General features: G+C 42.7%; 1 protein-coding gene and 1 long non-coding RNA gene across 6 annotated transcripts in view; both read right to left on the minus strand.

The window, feature by feature from the left end:
• Nucleotides 1-26,208, minus strand: part of GRM7 (glutamate metabotropic receptor 7) — an 853,253-nt gene that overhangs the window by 82,989 nt on the left and 744,056 nt on the right. The window lies entirely within an intron of this gene.
• LOC125960309 (uncharacterized) overlaps nucleotides 1-26,208 on the minus strand; it is a 42,990-nt gene that overhangs the window by 16,659 nt on the left and 123 nt on the right. Inside the window, exon 2 of the long non-coding RNA XR_007469876.1 lies at nucleotides 26,085-26,166. This is a non-coding gene — a long non-coding RNA (uncharacterized LOC125960309). The remainder of the gene's footprint in view (nucleotides 1-26,084; nucleotides 26,167-26,208) is intronic.

Consider the following 26,208-nt stretch of genomic DNA (forward strand, 5'->3'; position numbering starts at 1 on the left):
CCAGAAAATTTTAAAAAAAATTAACAACAACAAAAAAGAAAGGTAGGCTCGGAGAAGTTATATCCTAATTTAAGGTCATATAGCTGAGGAAAGGCAGAGCCAGGATCCGTAGCTGTCTTGGCTCCAGAGCCCACATGTTTAGAGCGAGCGAGGTCTTGAGAAACACTAATAGTTACTTAGCGTCACTGGCTTCAAAATATCATGAAATCGTTTCTCAAATGGCCATATTTTCCTTATGCAGGATAAAAGGTTTCCTCCCCTTACTGAATAAGCTGGATATGCAGACGTAAGCATTCAAAGCAAAATAATGGAGGCAAGAACATAACAAATAAGTCACCCTGTAATTAAGTCCTCACACTTTCCATCTGAAGCCTAGATAATGATGTGCTGTAATTATTATAAAAACAACAATCTATTACCACCACTATGAAATTAACAATTATTACAGAATTCATATTGGCCTGGAGCACCTCTCCTTGCTAAGGTGGCGACCCACCCCTGCCCGCAGTCCCCATTTGTTTTTTTTTTAACCAGTAGTAGAAATAAATTTGTGTGGAAAACTCCATAGACCATCTTGTATAATTAGGAATAACTTGGGGAAGGAGGAATGTCAACAATCTTTCACGTTCACGCATAGTTGATTTACAAAGTTGTGTTAGTTTCACGTGTAAAGAAAAGTGATTAGTTTCATATATATATATATATATATATATATATATATATATCTCACAACAATCATTTTTTACCTAAATGTGAATGTTATTTCTTTCCCCAGAGAAGGACAAACTGACTCTGTTAAAAATGTGCTGGTGTAAAAATAGTCATTTCATGAAAGTCAGCAAGGGGGGCGGATGTGTGTTGGGGGCGGGTAATACTGCAGTGTCCACATACCCACTTTGTTCGTATTTCTCTGCTACTCCGAACCACTCAACAAAAACAAACACCCTCTACAAGAAGGCAGAGGTTTTGTCTTTTTTGCAAACTTTACCAGAAAGGTTTGTCTTACCACCTCAGTCAATTGAAATACATAATAACTCGAAGAGGATCTTAATTTCTTCCAAGGAGGTTACGTTCTTTGCAGAGGGAGCTTGGTGCTGTCAGGCAGACACGAGGAGGCCAAGCGGTTGGGGGGAAAAGATGTAACCACAGACCCAGGACCCTCTGACTTGACTTGTCAGGACCCTGGTATGAGAATGAGCGAAGCCCGCTGGAATCCACCTGTCTGTGAACACCACGCCCTGGCGTTTGCCACCTCCCAGGAGACGTTTTTTTTTGTTCGTAGTGTCTCTAAGCCTGTCACCTTGGAAGAAACCATGCTTCGTACACAGCTTAGCTGAGCTGACTCTGAAGAGCTTTTGATATCTCACAGGATGAAACTTCTGTGCCCCGGCTGTTAAGGGAAGTCAGCCCTTTCTTGATCCTTATTGTGTCCTAGATCGAGGAGTCTTTCTTTATCACGTTTTTTTCCCTTTTCCTATCCCTCCCGCACAAAAAGACGACTCTTGGTTTTCTAGTACAGGCGTCAGAAATGAAACTACACGTAGTTAATAATTTACAGTCATAGTCACTATAAAAAGAAGTTAAAGGATTCTCTCTTATCTTTCTTTCTCAGAATGTCCTTTGGGAGCTCTAAAAACACTTAGGCTCAAAGGATAGAGAAAGGAGACACGCTGCTTTGGATTTTCTGCCATACAAGGAAGTCGTGTCCTACTTTCTTTCTCAGTTGGCAACCTCATAAACCATTAAGAAAATGGCGGTCAGGCCTAGTGAGCTTCGAAAGCCAAATAACTCCCCTCTTGCTGAAATCCTCTTTGTAGGGCTAAATAAATAATAAGCCATACCTGTAAGGTGAATAATGGAAAGGATTAAAATCCAAACTGGGCGGGTACTTTTGATTTGTCCGCCCCTCCTTGCTACCTCCCGAACCCATGTCTTCCTCGGTCTACCCCATTCCCTTCAATAGCCACATCATGTGTTAAAGCCAGTGATGGTCTATGCATCTTCCCTTCTCCCTCCCCACCCCAGCCCCCATCCTGTAGCTTGTCATGTCTGCTGGTCCCAAATCCACATCTGCCTACTTCATTCCATCTCTACTGCCACCAGCCTTTCTCACCTAGAAGACTCCTAAGTGCTTTCCATTTTCACTCTCGCTCTCTCTACAATGCAGATGGAGGGATTTTTTTTTTTATGACTTTAAATGAAATGATGTAACTCCTGCATTGAAAACCCTTCACTGGCTTTCTCTTGTGATGGTATTCCATTGCAGAGACCTCAACAGTCTACTGTGCTTCTCCGCAGTCTGGCCCCTTTCTTCTCTTTGCCTGCTGTGTCTCAACAAATCCACCTCCTGTAGTATCTCCAACTAATCCTTCTCTCTTCTGCTTGAGGTAGATGGGCAAGGAGGCTCAGGTGGATGTGTTGTGTCAATGGGCAAGGTTAGCTAAAGTGGAAAAAAAAACTGCTTTCTGAGAAACGGGCAAGAAGGAAGAAAAGGGAAGTGTATGCACTCATTCTTCCTAAGGTCAAGGATGGGGCTCGTGCCAAGCAGACCACGTAGGAGGCCATAGGCAGGCAGGTACCCTTTGATCCAGAAGCAAGAGGAAAAAGAAGAGGTTCTCTAGGCTGATTCATACATGGACCCATGTCCACACCCACCTCATTACACCTGTTTCGGTTCCTCTTTCTTTCCATCTATGTAAGCATCCATCCATGTACGCGGCAGACTTTCATGGAGCACCAACTACGGGCGGATGGAATGAAATGCCAAGGACACATTGAGACCAACGAAAGAGGCAGATGAATAGCCCTTGGGCTGTCAACCCAGCTCACCTCCAAAAGCATAAGCTAGTAATGCAGTGCTGGACTTGGGCCCTCTTCCTGCCTCAGCCCTTGAAAATGAATTCCAGAATATGGCCTTACCGTGACTCCCCAAGGAAATGCCACTCTGATTAATGAAAACAGTTCAGTTGTGCAGTTACACTGCTTTAGCCTAGGAAAGTGTCCTTTTTGACCAGAAGAGGGTTTGTAATCTAGAACCATTACTATCATCAGAGATTCTGAGCCTACCCTCCCCCTGACAGATGCACACATATACACAAACTCTTCTCCCTCACCAAAAAAAAAAAAAAAATCATTATGAAGCAGAGCGAACTCTGCATTTGGCTTTTTTGGGCTTGGGGAACAAGGCAAAAGCTGTTGACAGAAAATTACAAGCATGTCTTTGGCCCGAAGTGTACTGCATGACACTAAGAAGGCCCGTCAAGAAGCTGGATATTGGATCTGACAGGACTAACTGCCCTGTGATGGCGTGAAAATGAACCGTGGCCCACCCAAGCAAACACACTTGAAGGTGGAAAAAGCAACCAGCGTGACAGCTGGGGCTCAGGGACCCTGCATTGATACAAAGACTTTTCTTTTGTCATGAGATTGGGAACCTGCTCATTAGATTTAAGTCCAAAACCAAGCAAGAAAAATAAAGATGTGATATTCTGATAGCTCTTTAACGAGGTTTATGAGGGATTAGCAAAAAGACCCTTGGAACTGGGTGTGTTAAATTCTGTCTCAGGGTCCTCCTAATTAGCAGGAGGCTTTGGACACTGAAAGGAAAACTGGGGTCAAAGTGGGGAAGATGACCCTTGCGGAGGCTAAATGCTCTGGCACATAGCTCAGTCGTCAACAGGTGCAGAAGGGCTCAAGTTCAGTTCTGTCTCCCAGCAGCACACAGAACCACTGCTGCTGCTTCCAACGTTGCACTACCGAGGGCCCAGGTAAGATTTCATGTCTTACAACTCTGTGCTTTGTAGAGATCGGCTTGCCCGTTGGGTTTCAAGGGTCTAGAAGCTAGAGAGTGCAGACTTGTGAATTGTGTTTCATTGTTCTGCGGTGGCGGCCAGAGATGCAGTTTCTTTGGGGTCAGCTTTGATCCATCTTCCTCGGTTCAGGAGGCCCGGGGAAGTAACCAGTGGTTCTTGAGGCAAAGTCTGAGTTACTCCTCCTGCCTAGTGAGACGCAAGGTTCATCTGGGGGAGGAAGAGCTGGACTTGGGGGGCGGACTCAGCCCTAGGGGGGATGGAACCTCCCTCCTTTTTGTTCCCCATTTCCAGGCTGAATCCACGTTCCAGCTGAACGGGGCTTCTGCAGAAAGGTGCCCCTAGTGAGAATGAGGCTGGCGGGGAGGGGGGCAGCCTGGAGTCTGGAGAGAAATCCAGGCAGGAGGTTGATCCATAAGGAACTCAGCAAAGACCAAGCAGAGGTTTCTCCCCTCTAGACCCAACCCAGAAGGGAGAGTAGAAGCTATGTCATTTCCTCTGGGAAAAGGAAACAATTTTCCTTATAAACCAACAAAATTACATAGACTATTTGTAGATTGGCAAAGTGTTGGGGGCAATTTTCCAGGTAACATGGGACTAAAAATCTACCTGGAAAAATCCAGGTAATTGAGCCAAGGAACTTTCTGTGGTAAATGATCAGGATAAATGCTTCACACTCTCATCGTCCCAGGCTGGCATTCCAGGGAGTACCCTTTCAAAGAGTGTGAAGTGAGGTATCATTTTAGAATATTCAGCATGGTGAGGAATAAAGAGGGATAAAGAATTGTTCCTCACTTTCCATGTCTTTTGATATTCTGGAAACTTGTCTGGAAGGCAATTGAATTGTTTAGATAACTTGACAAAAAGAGTCAAGAAAAATCATGTTACTCTTTGACATAATATATATCAAATGGCGACCAGGAGATAAGGGAGAGATCAGGTCTGTGCTATTAAAACTATTTCTGCCAATTGTAGTATTGGAGGATCTGTAGTCATGGAAACATGTTCACGCATATCTATAGCTTCATCTTCATTCTTTCTGGTCTTCTGTTGATATCTCAGGCATGACACGTGCTAAACTGTACTTTATAGCCATGAGGAGGATCATGTATATATGTGTATGTGTGTGTGTGTGTGTGTATGCGTATATATGTGTGTGTGTGTGTGTGTGTATGAAAAATTTCTCTTCAAGGCCAAATTTAGGAAAAAAACAAAACCAAGGAATGGCCCTGGCCCTTAGATGACCATGCAGTCACTCCTCAGGAAGGAAGGAGCTGATAAGGGGAAGGGACATACGGCATCTGTCGTCGATGGGTAAATGGTCTTGAAAAAGAAATCGCCCTTTCTTTCCTCCTCAATATGTAAAACACTTAGACACGGGGGTGCTGTGATGACCCTGAGGACCATGTTATTAATGACTTCTTTTATGCTTTATAAAGTGCTTTTCACTTAAATTATCTCTGATCCTTGCCACACAGTCCTTCCTGGTAAGCGTTATTAGCCTCATTTGACAGTTAACAAAGATAGAAAACAAGTAAGGCTTTAAGAGAGAGTACATAACCTGGTAGCCAGAGGACAGATCCTGACCTAGAGAGTGGCATGTGGTGTGTTAAAAAGTTATGAATGAATTACAAACATTTAAAAATCTCATTTTCCTGTAAAACCCTGCATTTCCAATTTCTCTTTAAAAAGTTCAATGCCTGGCCACCACCTTTCTAGAGCTAGGTAGGGATGCCCTCCCATAAGCAGGACACGAATGCTTCAGCTTGTCACAGTCCCACTGTGATACCCTGTCGCCCATTACCGCCCTACTTTATTAAGCTCCCTGCCCAGTCCTTATGGACACTAGAGTCTTCAACCAGTTCTCCAGAAGGATAACAAATGTGCTTAGGATCAAATGGCCAATTCATGGTAGAAGCGAAAATTAAAACCAGAGCTCTGGAACCAAGTCCGTCTGTGCTTCTGTCTCTATGGAGCAGTTCTCAAACAGAGTGACCTGATCCAGATCTTGGAATCCCAGGTACGGGGTCCAAGAATCTGCCTTTTGAACAGTCACCCAGGATGTGATGTGATCGAAATGCTAGACTGTGATGAAATGCAAGGAGCAGTGCTCTAAGCAGTTAGGAGACCTAGGGTCCCTTTGGTCCTTCGACTAAGCTAGTCCGTCTCTCTGTCATTGAACCCTCAAGTCTTTGGGCACACACAAAGTGCTGTGTTCTCTGACTCTGGATTAGATAACATTTTGGGGACCCTAACCCAGGTTGATAAGCGACACATTTTTCTATGCCACTGGGGTATTGTGCGATATACCCTGTTTATGTATTCATCGAATATTTATTGAATGCCTACCTTGCAATATGCACCATGCTTCGCTATGAGGAATCAATATGACAATTAAGAAGTGGTTATTCAGTTAAGCTGGGCAACTACTGAATCCCAAGACAGACTGAGCTGTGAGCCTCAATTACCCAAAAGGTACTTCAATATTTACTTATGTTGGTAAGCACAGGGTTTTTCTTTCTTTGTTTTAAATTTAATTTTTATTTTATCTTGGAGCATAGTTGATTTACAATGTTGTGTTAGTTTCAGCTGTACAGCTAAGTGATTCCATTATACATATACATATATCCAGTGTTTTTCAGATTCCTTTTCTATATAGGTTATTATAGAATATTGAGTAGAGTTCCCTGTGCTATACAGTAGGTCCCTGTTGCTTATCTATTTTAGATAGAGTAGTGTGTATATGTTAATCCCAGACTCCTAATTTATCCCTCCCCCTCCCACCATGTTTCCCCTTTGGTAACCGTAAATTTGTTTTCTAAGTTTGTGAGTCTGTTTCTGTTTTGTAAATAAGTTCATTTCTATCATTTTCTTTTAGATTCCACATATATGTGATATCATAGGATATTTGTCTTTCTCTGTCTCTTAGTGTGATAATCTCTAGGTCGATCCATGTTGCTGCAAATGGCATTATTTCATTGTATATATGTGCCACGTCTTCTTTATCCATTCCTCTGTTGATGGACATTGGGTTGCTTCCATGTCTTGGCTATTGTAAACAGTGCTGCAGTGAACATTGGGGTGCATGTATCTATTCAAATTACGCTTTTCTCTGGATATATGCCCAGGAGTGGGATTGCTGGGTCGTATGGTAGTTCTGTTTTTAGTTGTTTAAGGAACCTCCATGCTGTTCTCTGTAGTGGCTGTATCAATTCACATTCCCACCAACAGTGCAAGAGGGTTCCCTTTTCCCCACACCCTCTCCAGCATTTATTGTTTGTAGACTTTTTGATGATGGTCATTCTGACTGGCATGAGATGATACCTCACTGTAGTTTTGATTTGCATTTCTCTAGTAATTAGTGATGTTGAGCAGCTTTTCATGTGCTTTTTGGCCATCTGTATATCTCCTTTGGAGGAATGTCTATTTAGATCTTCTGCCCACTTTTCGATTGGGTTGTTTGTTTTTTTGATATTGAGCTGCATGTGCTGTTTGTATATTTTGGAGATTAACCCCTTGTCAGTCGCTTCATTTGCAAATATTCCATCCCATTCTGTGGGTTGTCTTCTCGTTTTGTTTATGGTTTCCTTTGCTGTGCAAAAGCTTTTAGGTTTAATCAGGTCCCATTTGTCTATTTTTGTTTTTGTTTTTATTTTCATTGCTCTAGGAGGTGGATCATAGAAGATCTTGCTGCGGTTTATGTCAGAGAGTGTTCTGCCTATGTTTTCCTCTAAGAGTTTTATAGTATCTGGCCTTTAATTTAGGCCTTTAATCCATTTTGAGTTTATTTTTCTGTATGGTGTTAGGGAGTGTTCTAATTTCATTCTTTTACATGTAGCTGTCCAGTTTTCCCAGCAGCATTAGTTGAAGAGAATGTCTTTCCTGCATTCTATATTCTTGCCTCCTTTGTCATAGTTGAATTGACTATAGGTGCATGGGTTTATTTCTGGGCTTTCTATCCTGTTCCATTGATCTATCTTTCTGGTTTTTGTGCCAGTACCATACTGTTTTGATGACTGTAGCTTTGTGGTATAGTCTGGAGTCAGGGAGCCTGATTCCTCCAGCTCTGTTTTTCTTTCTCAGTATTGCTTTGGCTATTTGGGGTCTTTTGTGTTTCCATACGAATTTACAAATGTTTTGTTCTAGTTCTGTGAAAAATGCCATTGGTAATTTCACAGGGATTGCATTGAACCTGTAGATTGCTTTGGGTAGTCTAGTCATTTTCACAATGTTGATTCTTCCAATCCAGGAGCATGGTATACCTCTCCATCTGTTTGTGTCATCTGTGATTTCTCTCATCAGTGTCTTAGAGCGTTTATACTACAGGTCTTTTGCCTCCTTAGGTAGGTTTGTTCCTAGGTATTTTATTCTTTTTGAGGCAGTGGCAAGTGGGAGTGCTTCCTTAATTTCTCTTTCTGATCTTTCATTTTAAGTGTATTGGAATGCAAGAGATTTCATGTATTAATTTTGTATCCTGCAGCTTTACCAAATTCATTGATGAGCTCTAGTAGTTTTCTGGTAGCATCTTCAGGATTTTCTATGTATAGTATCATGTCATCTGCAAACAGTGACAGTCTTACTACTTCTTTTCCAGTTTGGATTCTTTTTCTTTTTCTTCTCTCATTGCTGTGGCTAGGACTTACAAAACCATGTTGAATAAAAGTGGGCAAGAGTGGACATCTCTCTCAGCTTTTCACTGTTGGGAAGCACAGTCTTTTTCCAAAGCCCACATGGAACTCCCATGGTTAATACTGTCCTATGATGCCATATCTTTCATGGTGGCCATCACATATTTAGATTCACTTGACTAAAGGTCTTCTTCTCCAAAAGTAACTTGAGGATTTCATTTTCCAGACAATGCACTATGAAACTACTCAAGCATCTGATTTTTAACCCTAAATATTTAACTTGTTTGCATGAAATTCACAAGAACTGTAATGCTTGCCTTAGTCTCTGAGAGTATAAAGATGCATGTACCTAAGTTAGGTTGTATACCTCCCCTAACCATTTATTTGCCCTAACCATTTATTTGAAATCCTTAAGGAAACAAAAGGTATATGTAAACTCTAGTGCTAACATTTTCAAAGGTAACTAAGTACTTGCTACTCAAACTGCGGTCCCAGGACCAAACTGTATGAGTACTTTCAAGGAGTTTACTCATGATGTAGTTTCTTAGGCTCAAGTCTATACCCAGCAGGATCCCCAGGTTACTCCTATGCACCTGAATGTCTGAAGAGCCCTCAGTTAGATTCCCTGTTAACAGTTCCAACTAACCTTACTGTGGTCATCATTTCCCCATATATATACTTGAATCAAGTTGTCACATGTACAACTTAAGTTTACAAAATAGTATGTCAATTACATATAAAAGCATGGTGGGGAGGAGTTCCCTAGATGTGACTGTTTTGGGTTTGTAGATTTATATCATAAGGATCTTTAGATGCGAACAAATTAGGCAGTAAGAAATAGAAAGTGTTGGGGATATTTACATGCCAGCCTGTCTGGAAAATGTTGATTTTTTTCATGACATTTCTCCAAGCTCGATTTCAAATAGAGATGGTGGGAAAGTGAGAGAGTGTGGACACATATAAAATGAAAAACAAAAACAAAAAAACCCCACAAATGCCGAAAATATTGTCTTATGCAGATTCTTTATGCAGTGAGGACATTAACACCTTGTCTTTTAAATGTGTTGTATTTAGCCTGTTTTTGTTGTTTTTAATGTTTCTCAAAATCTTCATGTTTCTATGTAGTCAGGTCATTGGACATTATTTGCTTTATTACTTCTTTATTGTTTTTATTACGTTGAGAATAGTGAACAGTGATTCTCAACTTTGGTTACACTTTGGAATCACCTGGAAACCTTTGAAAAACTGCTGATGTTTGGATTCCCCACCTTGTCCCTCCCCCCCGCCAGGTACCCTGCTTTCATCAGTCTGGTGTCCTACATAGGCCACAAGGTTTTCAAATGCTCCGCAGGTGATTCCGTTGTGTCATCAGGGTTCAGTATTATTGCCTTAGAAAGTCCTTCCCTATAGCAAGATCAAATGATATTCACCTATATGTGCTTCTAATTAGATTTTATTCTAATTAAAATTTCTTTCATGATTTTTAAAGATTTTTTTTTCATAATTTTATCCTGTACCTGTTTTTCTCTGCAGTTTATGATAAAATTTTGGGCTCAACCTAGGACATACATCTTCGAACTCTTTGAATAATGCTCTCAGCTCTCCTTTCTGTCTATAATTCCTCTTGTATCTTTCCCTTTTAGTTCCAACAGATAACTGGAGATAATGAAACTCGAGATGACTTATTATTGCAGTCATAAAGGGTCAGAAAGTAACACTAGAGAAGTAATAAGTTCTGGTCTCAGAGTTTTAGGAGGAAGCAGGAAGAATTGGGATTACTGCTTCAGTTGCAAACAGTCACTATTGGAAAGCTAGCTTTTCACCGACTAAATTGGTGAATAGTTAACTGAGTAAATTATTCAGTTTAGATAGACTCAACCACAGTCTTGACAATCACCCAAATGGCCCAGTGGAAACTTCCTTCTTTCCAGAGGCTCGAAAATTCTACTCTTGAGCAGTTGCTCTATAATTATTCCTCTCCTGAGTCTAAGGTGGTTGGTGAATGGACAAAGGGGTTGTCAGAGGCAGATCCCTCTCTCACAGTAGTCGTTGTCATGCTTTAGTTGAGAGCCAGAGGTCTCGACATTGCATTATATAGTCCTGACTCCGGCTTGGAGACAAAGTAATATGCCCCTTCTCCGTAAAAGCAGATGGCATCACTGCAGAAAGCTTTTAAGCCTTTGCAAAAGTTCTCTTATTTTCTGTGCCCCGTTAAATTGCCACTCAGTCCTAAGACTTGAGTAGCCTGAAGTCCCAGCTACTAGCTATTGCTATAAATGATACCTCTGCTTCCCTTTCCAGTCACTGTCTACATAGACAAAAAGGGCAAAGGGAATATATTTTCCTTCTAAATATTTCCTTGATGGGTGTTCAGGCTCTGAATTCTTCAGCTTCATCACATTCTGTTATTTGAGACTAAGTAGAATTTTTGACATTTGAGTTTGAAATTTGTGGTCATAAATCCGCAGAAGACAGGGCATGGTGACCTATCTCAGGCGTATGGTCGTGTCAAAATGCAGAGTTTCATTGCCCAAGGTATTGAGCCTTTGCTATCAGTTCTCACAGACAGATAGTGCTTTGCCTCCCTCTTCACATCATGCCAATAAACCCGTCACCTCTATAAAATAGCTGTCCCAGTGGCCTAGGACATGCCATGCTGCTCACAGGTGATATTTTCTACTGAAGTCATCTGGCGACCCAAGAAAGGAATTGATCATTCACTCAGTCTCATCCAAGAAATATGAACTGTACATCCCATATACATCAGAACCCCGTGTGGGGTACTGTGGGAGACAAAAGATAAACTGGTTGAAAACTCCACCTTTAAGAGGTGATTTGTTAGTGGTGGGACAGAAACGATAAGGCAGGCAAGGGTTCCTTAGAGGACGCGGCCACAAGGTGCCCTTGGAGTTCAGAACTATATACATAAACAATGACAAGACTGAATCTCAAAAAAAAAATGTTTGAGGTAAAAGAGACTCGACACCAGAGAGTACGTAGGGTACAAGTGCATCGTATGATGTTCAGAAGTATCCAGAACTAATCTAAGAGTCCGAATAACAGTTGTTCAGAGATGGGTACTACCTGGAAGGGGACAAAGGGAGCTTTCTGGGTTATGGAAATCTATATCTCGATGTGGATGATGGCGATACAAGTGTCCACATGAGTCAGAATTCACCCTCAATACACTTAAAACTTACATACTTCACTTTGTTTTGTGTGTGTGTGTGTGTGTGTGTGTATATATACACACACATATATAATCATTAATTTAAAAATAGTGTTGTAGCAGTTTAAAGGCAGGAGCAGTGGTAAACTTGCAAAGACGTAGAGGGCAGTGACATTGAGATGGGCCCTGAAGAGGAAGAGCATTTAATCAGAGCACTTCCCTGGGAAGGAAGGAGAAAACAGCCGTACGGAGTGTCCACTGCAGGATCAGCAGTTCCGTGAGTCTTGTGTTCCCCGGGCCGCTTGTGCAAGTAATATTTGCAATCGAATTTATTAAAGGACAGAATGGGGGGGTTCAATTTAAATCATCAGGTTTATTAAATGCTTGGGGCAGCAGAGAGATGTGACTATATCTGTGCTTGGGCAAGATGAGTCAGGCCCCAGTGTGTCCCGCAGCTGGGAGGAGGGAGAGGGGATGACAGAAATGAGTGATGAGGCTGCTAGGGTTTCTCAACAAGCAAAGATTGGTGCTGGACCTATTTAATGGGAGCTAAAGGAATGGGGAGAAGGCACAGATTTAATATGCGTGGCATAGGGACTGTCTCTGAGTTGTGCCCATGTGCGAGGTAAGGGACACAGAGAGGTCAAAGGTGTTAAGATTGGCTGGGAGGAGGCATCAACAAATGAGTAAATGCAGGGAGAAACAGAGGTCTGAGAGGGGCTGTTGGACGTCCTAAGTCAGAGAAAAGCCAGGGCAAGTGAGTAAGCACAGTTTTTAAAAAGTTGATGTGGACTTCCCTGGTGGCACAGTGGTTAGGAATCCGCCTGCCAATGCAAGGGACACGGGTTCGAGCCCTGGTCCAGGAAGATCCCACGTGCTGCAAAGCAGCTAAGTCCGTGCGCCACAACTACTGAGCCTGCGCTCTAGAGCCCGTGAGCCGCAACTCCTGAGCCTGTGTGCCACAACTACTGAAACCCACACGCCTAGAGCCCGTGCTCCACAACAAGAGAAGCCACTGCAACGAGAAGCCCGCACACCGCAACGAAGAGTAGCCCCCACTCGCCGCAACTGGAGAAAGCCCGCGCACAGCCAGGAAGACCCAATGCGGCCAAAAATAAATACGTTAAGTAAAAAAATTTTTTTTTCCATCATCATCATAGAAAATCCCTTTGGGCAGTGCTGATCAATGAACAGCCGTGATTAATCCCACCTACCCATACTGCAAGTGTATTATGCTCTTCAAGAGATCTTCTATAAACTATTGCTTTTTGTGGATAGAAGATTCAAAACCTGGACCCTTTACCATTAGCCTTGAAAGATCTGCAGATATTTTTGAACATCAAAGTACAACATTGGATCCCAACCATTCCCACCCTTGGTGAAAATTTGGCAATGCGTTTTAATAGCATATTCTTTCAGTTTGCAATGGGAAAAAGAATTGTTGATGTTTTCATGGCTGTTGTTGAGGAAACAGGTTCCCAGTTGAGCTAGGAACGAATAAGATGACATGTGACAGTTTAGTAGATTATAAGCAGTTTGCTGGTGAAGGAGAAGTTCTGATACACTGCCTGGTATAGAATAAGATTAGTTATACAGTTCTCAGCTGAAACCTACTGTTTCTCGTAGACGACTGTGACATGATTGGCCAAGCCTTCCAAATGTCACCCTACACCTAGAGGGAAGGGGAACAGGAAATGGACCTTTGAGTATGACATCCTGTGCTAGACACAATGTTGGCGTTCTCAATATCTGATTGTATTCCAGATGAAATGAGGTCTACAGGGCTTTTTGAATACTAAATTCATAGCAGCATCTTTGTGCGCGAAAAGGGAGCATAACATAGAAGACGAGTTGGGAAATTTTCTCTTAGGCTGCTGTCAGCGTCTGTTATACACACACCCCGCAGTCAAGGAGTAGGATATCGCTATTTATTGGAATGTAATGAAGTTGATGAGAACGAGCTGTAACAAAAGAAGCAAGGTCAGCCTGGAAGAGTCTTGAAGGTAAATCATGGGGGTGTACGTAGGAAGAAAGAAAGTCACGGCAATGCCTTGCAGGGAAAGAACAGCAATGATCATTTTGGAAATGTTTTGTTCGCCTTTTCTGATAGGCTCTTGTGCTTAGCAGACCAAATGGAACTAGTCTGGTCTTGCTTTCAGAAGCTTTCCGAGCAGTGGAGGCTCAGAAGGGGCTTCAGTGTTTCGGACAGCAGCAGTTGCGGTTTTATTCCTCCCTCCCCCTAGCCACTCCTGTTTTGTTCAGTGCCCTCTGCTCTGCACACTCACCTCACTGGTCTTTTGCCCAGTTTGTGCTTCTCTCTCGTATTGTCCTATTGCAGCACTGAATTTTAAAGGTTAAGATATTGACTCTGAAACAAAAGTTCCTAATTTCCAATCCTGGCTCCATCGCTTGTTAGCTGTGTAACTTTGGACAAGGTACTAAATCTTTCTAAGTAAGTCCTGAGTTTCCTCTTCTATAAAAGAAGGATGATTACCTTCTTCATCAGGTTGGTGTTAGGAGTATTAAATGAAGAAGACAGTAATTGTGGATATTCCCTGGCACACAGCAAGTGCTGTATTAGTTAGTATATGCCATCATCAGCAACGTGTCCTGTCTTCAGGAAAGCTTTGCAGCACCCTGTAGCTACAGTCACATTTTAATCCTGTGATCATTCTATAAATGCATGTTTCCTCCACTCTTGCATTGTCCTGGACCGTTCTAGATGTTGATGCCCTTCTTACGCCATTATCTAGTATTCCTCATAGGGCATCAGGCCAGGTTTGGGGATGGATGCCTGCTTGGTTCCACCTGGTCTGGGTGATCAATCAGAACACTGTTCCATTTTGATTCTGCCTCTGTCAAAGTATAATCCCATTTTCTGTTTATGATTCTTAGGTTCATTCTGTAAAACTCAAGATTGGAAAGCAATGCTATACATGATATTAGGAAGCAAAATTGTTCCGCTCAGGGTCTTCTTGCCCTATAATTAATTTTTTTTTGACTTACTAAAATCTCTAAATGCAAACCTCCATGATTAAGTCCAGGCTGGGGAAGAGAGAGATGGTGGTCAATTAGAGCAGATGAATTTGAGAAATATGTAGGAAATAAGATATTTACGTGTCAGAGGTTGTTAAAAACAAAACATAGCTTCCCTGGTGGCGCAGTGGTTGAGAGTCTGCCTGGGGGACACGGGTTCGTGCCCCGGTCCCGGAAGATCCCACATGCCGCGGAGCGGCTGGGCCCGTGAGCCATGGCCGCTGAGCCTGCGCGTCCGGAGCCTGTGCTCCGCAACGGGAGAGGCCACAACGGTGAGAGGCCCGCGTACCGCAAAAAAAAAAAAAAAAAAAAAAAAAAGGCCCATTACTGAGTTGTTTATTGCTAAGCTCCACACCTGAGACTTAACCGCGTTACAGCTTTAGCTCTCCCAGAAGTGGAATCTTATACCAGTCCATCAGGAATCGCCGGACCACTCGTTAGGTCATCTGCCTGCCAGCCCCTTGCAATAACGAACCTACTTTTTTGCCTAGTGCAGCCTCCTTGTTCCTGCTCCCTTCTGCCTTGAGAAGTATTCCTTCCGTTTTCTGCAGCTCCTTGGAGATGCTTTTAGCTTCTAGACTGGATGCTGCCTGAGTCATGAATTACTGAATAAACGCAATAAGATCTTTACAGTTTCCTTAGTTGAATTTTGTTTCTTTACAGCTTGATGGCAGTGGTCGCATCTGAAGGAGACTTCTGATGGCTCCGAGGACAGTGGGAAACACAGGTGCTGGTAACCGTGAACGCTTCGAGTTCTCTTTCTCACCATTTCCAAGGGCCGTGGCTAAGTTCCCCTCGGGTCAGTCTGGAGTGACAGGTTCTAGCCAGTGCTGGTTTGGTTCCCAGTTACGCTTGGGAATAGCTGTTGGTACAATTAGGGCCTTCTCTTGGCCAATCCACAGTACCATCTCTTTGGTTACTGCTGGCGTCCACCGTTCCATTTCCTCGGTTACTGTTGGTTTCTGTTAATGTGCACACGAAGTAAAGGAGTAAATAGTCCTCTTGCTAAGGGGAATCTGGGAAGGCAAGGCTGCAAAACTAGTGGGCGTGGGGTCGAGCACATAAGAGCCATTAGAGTGCTTGCCCCCCAACTCTGACTCCCATGCTAGGATAAGGTGATCACAGAATGCGTTAGAGTGAAACTAGTTAGTTCACCCCCAACCTCGAACAACGTTCATGCTACAAGGTGCACTTTAAAACGTCATACAATCCCCAAACCAGCAGCACGGCCCTCTTAGGTATAAACTTGGCTCCAGCAGACCCCAGACTTAGCTAAAGAATTGGGATCCTCAAGTTTCAAAAAAGTGAGTGCACCACCTTTGGGCACAAATGCTTATTTTAAGAACTGAGGTCCTGGAAGCTGTGAATATCTACAAGAGTGGCAAAATCTTACACTACAATGGCCCCTTTGAGGAATGTTCCAAACACCATTCATTGAAGTGCTCTTGAAAGCAAGGGCTCCCAAATCAAACAGCATGGGATACCTATTTTAAGTGTCACGCGGAGGCCTCCAAAAGGCCGAGGAGAAAGCAAAGGTACAAGAGGCAGCTATAAAACAAAGAACTGTAAGGCTGATGTGACTGTACCTACTGCCCTCTAGCCTCCTTTACCTGAGAACTCAGTCTATGATCCTGTGCCTGAATAGCCTTTCCACTCTGCGGAGCCTGCAAGGCTGTAAACCAAGGTCCTCCAAGTGCGGGGCCTTGGAGGTGCCTCCACATCTACCGGGGAAGGACAGCGCCTTCCAGGGTTGATGGGACTCAGGGATTCTCGAGTAAGCCGCTACCAGCTACAGCTTTAAACAGCTGAAGGGAAAGTAAAGTTAAAAGTAGTGGGAAATCTTGTAAAATTCTGGTAGATACTAGGGCTGCACTCTCTAAACCCCACTCAGCCGGAGCCTGCGGCTGGGATCCTAGGAAAACTGCCAGAAGCCTGCGAAAGGGGAGAATGCTTACCAGTGTCAGCTCTCCCGAATCTCTCTGCGGCGGCCCGGTGAGAGAGGAAGGTAACATTTTACACTGTCCCTTTCTTTCGAAATCCAGACGCCTTGGTTTTTGTCCTTTGTCTCCCAAGGACAGCTACTGCCCTTGTCTCATTTTGTGTCCTGAGAACTTGGCTGGGCAACTGTCAGGTTGGAGGCCCCAAAGGTAAGACCAGACAGAAATGTGGGCTGTGCTCCATTTGTGGCCAGCAACCTACTCACTGCTGCCGGCTCTCAGAGGAACTGTGTCTGGGTCTGTCTTTCCTTTGGTTATCTTTGGGAGTGGCTGTGGATCCTGGGAGGGTAGTATCTTTTGCACGCTTTTGGGGGACACCTCTTGCCTCCATGGGGTTCTTCAGTACTGCTAGGAATACTTACCGTTTGTCCAAGCTGAAAACTGACAACATATTTGAAAGGATTGTTGAAAAGTAGCGTCTTTGGGTCAGAAGTTGCCCAACTTGGAAGCTGGTATCAGAGGCAGATAAAGACACTTTTTAGGCCCTGTCCCCTAAGCCACAATGAACTCAAGTACCTAGAGGGAAAGAAAATCATTCCAAAAATGAGCAGCTCTAAGTCTAGAGCACAGGGTTTTTTTGATTTCCACTGTAGTTGTAGGTCTTCTCCCTGATACAAAGCAATGTGGAGATAGTTGGATGGGTGTGTCAGCCTATGATGAGGTCATTCAGGTTGCAACCTGAGTCTATGAGGAATTAAAAACAACTGTCCTTGTCTTGTAAATTGAGTCTTTACAAAAACAGAAATGCAGCTCTAGAAGCAATTCAAAGGCCACCTATCCTTCTTACCAATCCCCAAACCTCCCCTATTCATGGCCAAAGGTTTGCAGATAATTGTAAAAGATTTAGACTTAGGAAACAAATCCTCCTTGCTGGAATTTACATTCTATCTCTGTGCCTTTTGAGATGTAAATGTCCTACCTGGTCTTCTCTAGGAACCAAGATAATTCTTATCAGAAAGAAAAAAAGAAGATACAGAAAGAAAAAATAAAAGAAAGGCTATTTATTTGAAAACTAGGCCTATTAAAAAAATCTTTGATTAGTGGTAAGGCTTAACCATCTGAGCAGTAAGCTTAACTTACTCCATCGGCCGAAACCAGAATTTGTATCCAACCGTTCTTTTATAAACTAGTGAGTTTTGCATTATCATACCTGCTTCACGGCTTAAATTGTAAAAAAAAAAAAAAAAAAAAAAAAAAGTCTATTAGGATCTCTGTCTGTGTGTCTGTTTGTCGTAGATGAGGTACTTTTCTACATGCAGATGAGAGTACCAACTTTAATTTGTAGAGAGCTCTATCGAATTGCCTTACAGACACTCTATTAATTAAATATACTCTCAGAAATATAAAAACTAATGCAAATGCTTTTCAAGATCATGTGATCTAGGATAATCTTCAGTAAACAAGCACGCTTTAGAGTTACCAGTATTACATATTTTTATTCTACCTAGGCTTACTAAAAGTCCAATAAGCTTACGTAATCTCTGTTACAGAATTTTTTAGCAAGAAAGATAACGTAAGCTTGGACAAACGGTAAGTATTCCTAGCAGTACTGATGGCGGTTAGCTGTTTAATGTCTCATGAAATTTTCACGAGTAATCTGAATGTAATTGTTAAGAACAAGCAAATTAAATAAACTTTTCAACAATAACTGTGCTTTATGGCATGCCAAAAACAGCTTCCAAATCGTTTTTGGTAACTTGAAACCCTGAGGTTATACTGCAATAAGTTAAATAATGGATATTCATCGAATATCTAGATTAATTCCAAATAAGGTAAGACACTAAAACATTCTGCCACTCCACAGAACGCTACTGTGGCAGTCCACAATTGCTTACTTCTTAGTATATACCAAGGAACTAAGGATTCTAAGGGTTCAGAATTCTAATCACCATATGGAATTATAGTGACTTGGAAATAGTAAGTATGAAAGGAACCAACTGTTTGGTTGTTCCTGCCCGAAAATAAAATAGGACAAAATTTGAAAAAATATTAAAAAGGCATCTCGGGAAAGGAATTTTATGTGTGGTCAAGCTAGTTTGGACTGGATCTAGTGAAGCTTAAAAACATGAGATTTGATACCAAAAGTACACTGGTGCAAAATTAGACTGGTGCAAAATTAATTAGACTGGTTTTCTCTCCACTAAAATGACACAGTGTTATTGTACTTTTGGTCTGCTTTTCCGAAGAGACTGTGAAAGTTGTTTACCTTTGAAAGTAGTCTGCCTGGACTGCAGAGATTTTTGTGTTTGACCAAAATAATTGACGGTGCTTCCGGTTGTCTTTATCAGGTCTTTGATTACTTAAGAAAACCCAGCCTTCTCAACATTACAAGAGGTAAAAGTTTTGCTTATAACGACATACCTGGTTTTCCCTTGACCGTCTTTTGTTGTCACTTCGGCTACACAGATAATGAAGTATTATAACGATCTGGGATCCTGTTTAATCCAATGTTCAAACTTTGATGTATTCCCGAAGTCAGATTTTAAGTGGGGTCTTTCTGACCTCAAACGAACTTGGATATTTCCCAGAGGGTCCCCAGAAAATGTCAAGGGGTTTGCTGCTTACACGGTAAGATGTTAAAATAAATTAGGCTTATTGGCTCTGTTAAATTATGCAGGAAGCATTATTGAGGGGGCTATGTTCTACTTTGGTGGGAATAGGACTGAGTTGACGCCCTGCATTCAGTTTGTGCCTTTCCTGGAGTTTCTTTCTTTTCTGTTCCTCCCGGAGGAGAAGGGCCGAAAAAGGGCCATTCCAGGGCGCGGCGCTGGGCTTGCCACATCAGGGAGCGCCGCCGGAAGTTGGGCGCACAGCCTCCCGCCGCCCTGCCGTTGGGCTGGTGGAGGCCGCAGCACTGCTAGGGTTGCATCAGTCTTCCTGTTTGCACTGTTTCTTTTTGTGACCATGGCCCCGTCTTAAGTATTGCCAATTGAGAAACGAAACCTCAGGAAACCGAAACTTAACTAGCCGCTCTCGCTTCTGTAATTACGCTTGCTGACCGCCCCCCCCCCCGCAACTGTCCAACCAATCAGACGGCGACTAGTGTCTTTGTTCAAAAGTCAACCTGCAACCGTCCAACCAATCAGACGGCGACTAGTGTCTTTGTTCAAAAATCAACCAATCAGTACTCCCCACCCCCGGAAAGCCCCGCAGAACGTCCCGAACTTGTTTGTACCTGTCTATAAAAGAGCTGTACTAAACTCCGCCAGGACCTCTTAGCGTCGCCGGCAACGAGTGCGCGGAGGTCCAGGTTCGAACCTGCAATAAATGACCCTTGCCGTTTGGCTTTGACTCTCGACTCTGGTGGTCTTGTGGAGGGGCCTCGCGACCCTGGGCATTTCATTATCAAATAAGAAGTGATGCTAAACCTTCTTAGGTTGTATTTGTATGGATGGATGCATGCTACGAATGTAATATTAATGTTCTAAAACTGTATAAAATCCTAGAAATTTGATGTGTCCTGGTATAATATCCTTTTCCATTTATTTATTATCTTAATTAACCACGGACATTTGTAAGTCCATTTGCATTTTATCTTGATCACTGACACCACTGCCACATTATAAGCTGTGTGGAAACTTGGGTGCATTTTCACAGGTAAAGAAGGCTCTACCTGACACCTGGTCCTGTGCAAAAACATGGAGACCTCAAAATCACATAGACTGTAGAGGTAAGACCTCAGATCAAGAATGTTTCCCTCCATTTCTCCTTCCTGCTCTGATCATCTTTTTTCCTACTGCTCACGCCATGAAGGTCCTCATGATACTTTTGTCCACTTTTTGCCTTGCTCTGGGCTGGAAAGGTAGCGCCCCTTGCAAGGAGTCGGGGTGGGATAATAATCCAAGCATCAAATGACTGCTGGATTTGCCACGATTCTGGTAATCCTCTAGTTCTGCCAATGCCTCAGGTTTCTCAGAAAACAAAGTCAGCCCCTTCTCTTTTGTGTCAGACTCCCGAACTTGGGGGCTTTGCATCCAGGCTTTGTACAAAGAAAGGGCTAGGAGGCAAGCAGGATAAGTCCACCTGTGTGTTCTACAGCCCCTTACATTTTACCAGCCTCCATGGCTGTCATCTTTGCAGTCCTGAGCCACGGACTCAAACGGGAATTACCAGGAGACATTCATGATTCAAACTTCGCTTCCTTCAGCAGATTCCTGCTAGGCGGGCTAAGTACCCTTACCCTAAGTGCAAATGAGGCTCTGACCAGGAACAGTTCCTTAGCTCTTGAAGCTATTACAGAATCTGCTGCTACAGCAAGAGCTCCCCACCAGAAATTCCCAGATTCTCTGCCCAAAGTTGTTCTTGATAATAGGAGAGCCCTTGATTAGTTAGCTAACCAGGGTGTTTGCGCCATGGGCAACACCACTTGCTATACTCGAATTTGACACTTTGGGGTAAGTTGAGACTCAGCTCCCTAATAAGATGACTGAATAAAAGTCGGTTGGCTTAAAAAAGTGACTCCTTCAGTGGGACTTTCTTTGGCTTATTTTGATTGGTTTGGGTCTTAGGGAGCCTGTGTCTGAAGTGAGGTCCAGACATTGGGAATTGTACTGTTTCTGATTATCCTAGTAGGTCTCTCTGGTGTGATATAGTCTCTCCAAAGCTTTAAATGCATGTTCACAGCTGATCACCACACAGATGATCACCTTACGACTAAGAACTTCAGACAAGGATTGAAAAGAATGACCAACTTCAGGCATGTGAACCTGCCCTTGGGACCTGTGAATGCCACAGAGACTCAGCAAAACACTGTGAGAACTCCAGAGCCGTAGCTGGGGGCAGTGCTGATACCTTAAATGTTTATCCCATCTCTAAGGCTCAGAGTCTGATCTCAAAAGGGGGAAATTGTTAAAAACAAGAAAACGGGCCCACCGTGGAGTTCCTTACGCTAAGCCCCACTTCAGCAAACCGAGAATTAAGTGAATTATGGTTTTGACTCTCCCAGAAATGAATCCTGAACCAGGCCATTGGGAATTGCTGCATCAGTACTAGTTAGGTCCTCCGGCTGACTGACCTCTGTCGTCCCCTAAAGGAAAGTAACCTCACAATAACCAACCCGCTTTTTTGGCCTAGTGTTAACTGTCTTTTCCCCACTCCCTTCTGCCTATAAAAGTTTTTTAGTTTTCCGAGGAGCGTCCGTACCGTTCCCAGCAACAGTGTAGGAGGGCTCCCTTTTCTCCACACCCTCTCCAGCATTTATAGTTTGTAGACATTTTGATGCTGGCCATTCTGACCGGGTGTGAGGTGCTACCTCCTTGGAGTTTTGATTTGCAAAAACGGTAATTCAAAAAGATACACGCACTGCAATGTTCATAGCAGCATTATTCACAATAGCCAAGACACGGAAACAACCTAACTGTTCATCCACAGAGGGATGGATAAAGAAGATAGTACATATATCTACAACGGAATACTACTCAGCCATAAAATACAATGAAATAAAGCCACTCGCAGCAACATGATGGACCTAGAGCTGATCATACGAAGTGAAGTAAGTCAGAAAGACAAATACCACGTGATCTCAGATACACGTGGACTCTAAAGTACGGCACAAATCACCTACGAAACAGACGCACGGACACAGAGAACAGACTTGCGGTTACCAAGCAGAAGGGGGGATGGACTGGGAGTCTGGGATTAGCAGATGCAACCTGTTACATATAGAATGGATAAACAACAAGGTCCTAGTGTATAGCATGGGGAACTATATTCAACATCCTGGGATAAGCCATAATGGAAAAGACTGTAAAAAAGAGTCCCTTTACAGCAGAAATTAACACAGCAGCATAAATCAATAAACTATGCTTCAATTTAAAAAAAATGAAAATGACAAGTCTTGCATTTTGTACAGCTCCTCAGAGCTCCTTTCCATCTGTTAGATTGGATGCTGCCCAATTCATAAATCAGTGAATAAAACCAATAAGATCTTTCATTTACCTCGTTGAATTTTGGGTTTTGTTAACAAAATTAATGTTGCTGTTCCTAAGGACATAATTAATTATTGTTCTCCACTGCCATCTGAGGCATTTGTTTCTGTCATTGGAATAAAGCTTTACCTAATTATCTCAATCTTCATTTCCGTATGTTTATTAATTTTCCTTTATTGATGAGCTTCTTCCATATTGTCCCTGGTCCTCTGTTCCTTTACTTTGTACCTCCTACAAGCACAAGTCAAACACGCAGAGACGCTGCACGCAGTAGAATGAGACCACTGCACTTCATCCCTGCCAAATGTATTTTCGACACCGCAGGCGAAAACTGTTTGTTTGTTACTCTTAAAATATAAGTCCAGTCATATCCCTTCCTTGCTTGAAATTCTTCAAAGCCTTCCCACTGCACTTACAATAAAAACCCATCCTCCCATCCCCAGGCCCTCCACAATGTGACCTGTGGTTCCCTGGAGCCCCTCCACGCGCACTGGCCTGGCTTTAGTTCCATAAACGGATGAGCTCCGGCCTCTGCAGGACCTCTCCACTGCTCTTTTTCTGAAACATGCCTATATTCACTGTTAGCTTCCTTAAGGTCTTATCTTACATATTACTTCCTTAAAGAGATTGTCCCTACCCCCACCTGGGCAGGGGTGCGGGGCAGGTGGTATTTGGCCAAGTCTGGAAACATTTTTGTTGTCACAACCAGGTAAAGGGGGATGCTGCTAAATAGCCTATGATGCACAGGAGAATTCTCCCCCTCCCCGACCCGACAAAGAATTATCCAACAGAAAATGTCAATAGTGCCAAAGCTGAGAAACCTTGGTCTAGCTCCACCACTGTACTGAAAGCTTCATGAAGGTAGTCCCTTCCCTAGCTTATTTGTCTGTGGTCCCAGAACCTAGCAGCTATCCTATCGGATGAATGAGTGAATAATAAATAATAATAATAAAGGAGAAAAGAGTAGGTGAAGCCCCTGACAGCCGAAACTATCCAAATGCAGGGACCTCCCATTCCGCTAGGAAGCCCATTCTGCTGGGATGGTCCCAGGGAAATAAGCATTCTTGGCTGGGATTCTCCAGCTCTCCCCTTTGCAGGCTGCTTCTCCCTGAAGCACCATGTACTCCTCTGTTGGAATTCTTGTCATGTACAAAGCTAGAGATGTGTAGTCAAAAGAGACTGACCCAAAGGCGAGGACTGCAGGGCACAAAGAGAAAACACAGTGGGTACCAGCCTGCTGACTGCCCACTAGTGCAGCACCCACCTTCTACATGGCACTGTGACATTGGAGGGGCCAACGGTATCCCCACTGTCTGGTTTCCACAGCTGAAAAGACGACTAATGGTCTCTGACCCAGTGGCCAGATTGGTTGGCCAGCAGTCGGCTATGAAACAGACCGTGGATCCAGAGGGGACCAAAATGAGAGCTTCACAATCATTTCCCCTTTTATAACATCTCAGGGTTGCAGTGATGATTATATTTGGCATTTCTGGGAAAGTCACCTCATCATTAAAAGAAAAATTCCTCCTAGAACAAAAAGTTTTAAAACTTGTATCGAAACACAAATGACCCCAAATAGCCAAAGCAATCTTGAGAAAGACAAACGGAGCTGGAATAATCAGGCTCCCTGACTTCAGACTATACTACAAAGCTACAGTCGTCCAGACGGTACGGTAATGGCACAAAACCAGAAATCTGGATCAATGGAACAGGATAGAAAGCCCAGAATTAAATCCACGCATGTATGGGCAATTAATCTACGACAAAGGAGGCAAGAATATACAATGGAGCAAAGAGAGCCTCTTCGATTAATGGTGCTGGGAAAACTGGACAGCTACATGTAGAAGAATGAAATTCGAACACTCCGTAACACCATACATAAAAATAAACTCAAAATGGATTAAAGGCCTAACTTTAAGGCTGGATACTATAAAACTCTTAGACGAAAACATAGGCAGAACACTCTGACATAAATCACAGCAATGTCTCTTTGGATCCTCCTCCTAGAGTAATGGAAATAAAAGCAACAACAAACAAATGGGACCTAATGAAACTAAAAAGCTTTTGCACAGCAAAGGAAACCATAAACAAGACAAAAAGACAACCCACAGAATGGGAGAAAATATGTGTAAATGAACCTACCAACAAGGGATATATGAACAGCTCATGCAGCTCTCTATCAAAAAAAGCAAACAACCCAATCCAAAAATGGGCAGAAGATCTAAATAGACATTTCTCCAAAGAAGACATACGGCTAGCCAAAAAGCACATGAAAACATGCTCAACATCACTAACCGTTAGAGAAATGCAAATCAAAACTACAATGAGATATCACCTCACACGGGTCAGAATGGCCATCATCAAAAAGTCTACAAACGATAAATGCTGGAGAGAGTGTGGAGAAGAGGGAACCCTCCTACACTGTTGGTGGGAATGGACATTGGTACAACCACCATGGAGAACAGTATGGAGGTTTCTTATAAAACTAAAAATAGAACTACCATATGATCCAGCAATCCCACTCCTGGGCATAAACACTAAATCCCTTACATATGAGCAAGTTCTGTTCCAAGAGCAAGTTCGTACGTCCAACAAAGTTAGCCTAGGTACCCAACTTTTACAGATAACGCCAGACCTGTGAACTGACTTATGTGATTGGACATGCGAACGCATGTTCACGTCTTTGAAAGTTCGCAACTTGAAGTTTCATATGTAGGGAACTTACTGTATCTGGACAAAACTGTAATTCAAAAAGATACACGCACCCCAGTGTTCACTGCAGCACTGTTTACAATAGCCAAGGCATGGAAGCAACCTAAATGCCCATTGATAGATGAATGGATAAAGAAGAAGTGGTGTATGTAGATACACAAACACAAACACACACACACACACACACACACACACACACTGCAATATTACTCAGGCATTAAAAAAAGAATGAAATAATGCTATTGGCAGCAACATGGATGGACCTAGAGATGATCATACTAAGTGAAGTACGTCAGAGAAAGACAAATATCATATGATTTCACTTATATGTGGAATCTAAAAAACAATGATACAAATAAACTTATTTAGAAAACAGAAACAGACTCACAGTCTTAGAAAAAAAACTTATGGCTACCAAAGGGGTAACGTGGGAGGGAGGGAGAAATTAGGAGCTTGGGATTAACATATACACACTAATACAGATAAAGTAGATAATCAACAAGGACCTACTGTATAGCACAGGGAACTCTACTCAATATTCTGTAATAACCTATACGGGAAAAGAATCTAAAAATTCTGAAAAAGCATGGGTATATACATATATATGTATAACTGAATCACTTAGCTGTACACTTGAAACTAACACAACATTGTAAGTCAACTATACTCCAATATAAAATAAAAATTAAATTAAAAAAATAAAATAAAAAAATAAATTAGAAAAAAATTTCCTCCTTTACCTATTGGACTGTGCATTTGGTGGCAACATAGGTGATGGGACAGAAATTAAAATCTAAGTAACATACATCACAGATCTCTGAATGCCGAGTAATACTGAATGTGCAGCCGCTCCCTGAGGGTCAACAAGCTTCACCCAAACTTGCAAGTCTGTGAAATTCAGAAATGTGACATGTGCTTAACTGTTCTTGA

Source organism: Orcinus orca, chromosome 10, assembly GCF_937001465.1.
Source record: "Orcinus orca chromosome 10, mOrcOrc1.1, whole genome shotgun sequence".
Taxonomy (NCBI): Eukaryota; Metazoa; Chordata; class Mammalia; order Artiodactyla; family Delphinidae; genus Orcinus; species Orcinus orca.